Source organism: Haplochromis burtoni, unplaced genomic scaffold (genome assembly GCF_018398535.1).
Source record: "Haplochromis burtoni strain Fernald_Lab_line unplaced genomic scaffold, NCSU_Asbu1 Contig_2069, whole genome shotgun sequence".
Taxonomy (NCBI): domain Eukaryota; kingdom Metazoa; phylum Chordata; class Actinopteri; order Cichliformes; family Cichlidae; genus Haplochromis; species Haplochromis burtoni.
The window spans coordinates 12980-16765 of NW_024584430.1; positions in this window are offsets into that span (position 1 = coordinate 12980).

Sequence of the window (3786 nt, forward strand, 5' to 3'; positions counted from 1 at the left end):
ACAACTACCGTACCAACAACCACGACTGCAGCTCCAACAACCACAACAAGTGCACCAACAACCACAACACCAGCTCCAACAACCACGACTGCAGCTCCAACTACCACAACAGCCGCTCCAACAGTCACAACACCTGTTCCAACAACCACAACATCTGCACCTGCTCCAACATCCACAACAGCCACACAAACAATCACGACTGCAGCTCTAACAACCACAACAGCAGCCCCCACAACCACAACGACGAGATATCTTGTTTTCCGATCCATATCAAGCAGTTTTACAAGTGACCTGTTAGATTCGTCGTCTGAAGCTTTTAAAGTGCGATCTGCATCAATCAAGAATCAGGTAATTTTTCACTTTTGTCTAATGCAACACTGCTTGCCTACTTTGTGGAAAGCAAAATCAAGGTTGTTTCTTAGGAATACCCATTAAAACACAAAGTACTTTTTAAAATAACCAAAAAACATGTCAACTTCATAACCTTTGCTTCCAACCTTTTAAAACTTTAAAAGTTTTTTTTTCTAAGAAGCTTTATACATCGAGTGCTTTTAAGCTTATTGGTCTGGAGTCTTTTTTTACTGGTGGCAAAGCACTTTATATTTGAATAAGCATTTTCAGTGATGAAGTTTAACAAACGCAGATACATATTCTCTTTCACTCAACTGTCTACTGTCTTTTGTATCTCAAACTCATGCATTGAACCTCACTTTATTGCATTTATTCAACATTAAACACATTGCATTTCTCTCCCTGAGTGAGGAAGAAACACTTCAAAAATGCGTGCAGAATTTTAAGTACTTTAATTTCAAAGGCTTTGACCCTCTGACACACAAAAAATCCACATGCATGGTTTATACAAAACGGTAGCTCAGTGGACTCTTGGTAAGCGGTGTTTCTTCCTTGTAAAAAGAGTTTGACTCTGGGATCTTTCTGTGTGGAAATTGCATGTTTTCTTTATTTAAACAGGGGTTCTCTCCAAAGACTCTGGCATACTACAGTCTAAAGACATTTTAGGGAGACTACTTGGTAATTCTAAATTGCCCATACCATTGTATCTTGAAAGGTTTCACAGCTTTTGACTTGTTTCATATTTTGTCATTTTACAACCTCATTTCATATGGATTACATATCATTTTCACTTCAAAGTTCTACAAACAATACCTGATTATGTCAAAATGAAAGAGGTTTCTAAGTATTCACAGTCTTTCGCATGTGTCTATTTGAGTGTAAATGGTAGTCTTCCTCTTTGTGATAGCTGGCACGTGGCTAACAGAGATGTGGTGTTTATTGGGTATACCTTGCCTCTCAAGCTATTGTAGCTGGAAAAGTGTATGGATGGTTTCTGGAAATTCTGATCAAGTATTCAAGATTCAGTTCAAGGTTCAAGATTCTTTATTCGTCATATGCATAGTTATACAAGTATAACATGCAGTGAAATGTAACCTGACACGCTCCTCGACTTGTGCAAAATTGGGGGAGAGGGGGAGCGAGGAAGAACATTATATATTATGTACGTACATTAGGTGAATGTGCAGTAGTAGCATTGTATGCAGCAAGCAGGTGAATTCTGTAAATTACGTGAATTAAATAAGAATAGACAATATGAACATTTTACAAAATAGACAATATGAACATATTTAAAATTTAAAAAAAATTTGAAATGTACATTGGGCCGGTGGAGAAGCTTCTCTTGAGTCTCTCTATCCTTGCCCGGATGATGTGGAACCTTCTGCCAGATTTCAGAAGTTGGAACAGTTTGTTGCCAGGATGGGACGGGTCCTTCAGTATCTGCACTGTTTAGTCCGGCATCTCCTGGTGTAGGTGTCCTGAAGTGGAGGGAGAGCAATCCTGCAACAGCATTCTGCTGTACAGATCACTCTCTGAAGAGCTTTTTGGTCCTTAACACAGCTGTTCCCAAACCAGGACGTGATATTCTGTGTGAGGATGTTCTCCACAGCACCTGCATAGAAAGTCCTGAGGATCTCTGGCGAGACCCTGAACTTCCTCAGTTGTCGGAGGTAATACAGGTGCTGCCTAGCCTTTTTGGTCTGGACCTGAATGTGGGCAGACCATGTCAGGTCTAAGCAGATGTGGACACAGAGACTGCACCCTTTCCACTGGAGCTCCACTGATGGTAATGGCTTGTAGTCTGTGCTGACTCCTTCCAAAATCCACCACCAGCTCCTTGGTCTTGCCGGAGATGGTTATCCTGGCAGCATGATGCCAGATTCTTCACTTCATACATGTAGGCCACCTCATCGTTGCTGGAGCTGGCGCCCAACTCCACTGTGTCGTCAGCAAACTTCACAATGGTGTTGGAGCCATGGGTGGCCACACAGACACATTGCTGTGGTGCTCCTGTGTTGATGGTGATGGTGTTAGAGACGCATCTGCCCACCCTCACCACCTGAGTTCTTCCAGTGAGGAAGTCCAACACCTATACACACAGACAGCTGTTGAGTCCTAGATCCCTCAACTTTATTAACAGTCTGCTGGTCAATATTTTGTTAAACACTGAACTGTAATCAACAAACAGCATTCTCACATAGTTACCCTGTTTCTTGTCCACGTGGCTGAGGGTAGTGTGAAGGGTGTGGGCGATGGTATCCTCTGTGGATTTGTTGGGTCGGAAGCAAGGGGGGAACACAAACTTTGCCAGGGACTCGTTGAAGATGGAAGTGAACACATGTGCTAGCTGGTTAGCACAGCAGACGGCCAGTGATGATGTCTGGCCCCGCCGCGTTCCTTGTGTTCAGTCTCCTCAGTGCCGCTTGGACGTCGTGCTCCGTGATGTTGATCACCGATCTCTCGGTGATGATGTCACTGTCCTCGGTCGTCAGGGGGTAGTGAGCATTAGCCACTACCCTGACCTCATTAAGGGTGTAGATCTGGTTCAGCTCGTTGGTGAATGCAGAGTTGACATTGATCGGCGCAGTGTCCCTGGCTTCGTAGTTCGTAATGGTGCGTAGTCCCTGCCACATACTCCGTGTGTCGCCCTGGTGGAAGCGAGACTCCACACGCTCCCGGTAATGGCGTTTGGCATCTCTCACCATATGCGGCCGCTTTGTAGGCACTCATATCACCAGTAGTGATCCCCCTCGTTCGACACGAGACATGCTGGTAGAAGTTCAGCATGACTTGTCCGAGATTCCCTTTATTAAAGTCTCCTGCTACAATGAGGGCTGTGCCCGGGTCCTTGTTTTGAAACGAACTCAGCACATCAGAACTCAGCACATCATGTAGTTCAGACAAAGCCATGCCGATGCCCGCTTGGGGTGGGATGTAGACCAACGTGGCGGTGACTGAGGTGAACTCACGGGGCAGATAGAAAGGGCGGCACTTAATGTTCAGGAATTCCAGATGTGGCGAGCAGCCGCTGGAGAGAGTAGAAATGCTCCTGGCATCACACCACTTTCTATTTACCATGAAACACACTCCTCCACCTTTGGTTTTGTTTGACTCTGCCGTTCTGTCCACACAAAGCACAAAGAATGAATCCGATGGAGTTGTGGTCTAGTCCGGCACGGTGGGGGTCAGCCAATTCTCCGTCAGCACACAATGTTGCAGTACCTTATGTCATGTTGGAAGGTGACTGTTCCTTAGTCTGATTCGAACACCAGCGCGTTTCTCCCGGCGCTTATTTGTTCTACGCCTCGGGTGAGGTGCTCGTCCTTTGTTGTTGACTGCGCTGCGTAGTATCTCAGGCGGCAAGGATGGGTCGGGTTTAAAAGTGTCCAAGATTAAATGTGCAAACTTGTCATCGATGTTTACGAGTGATCTGCT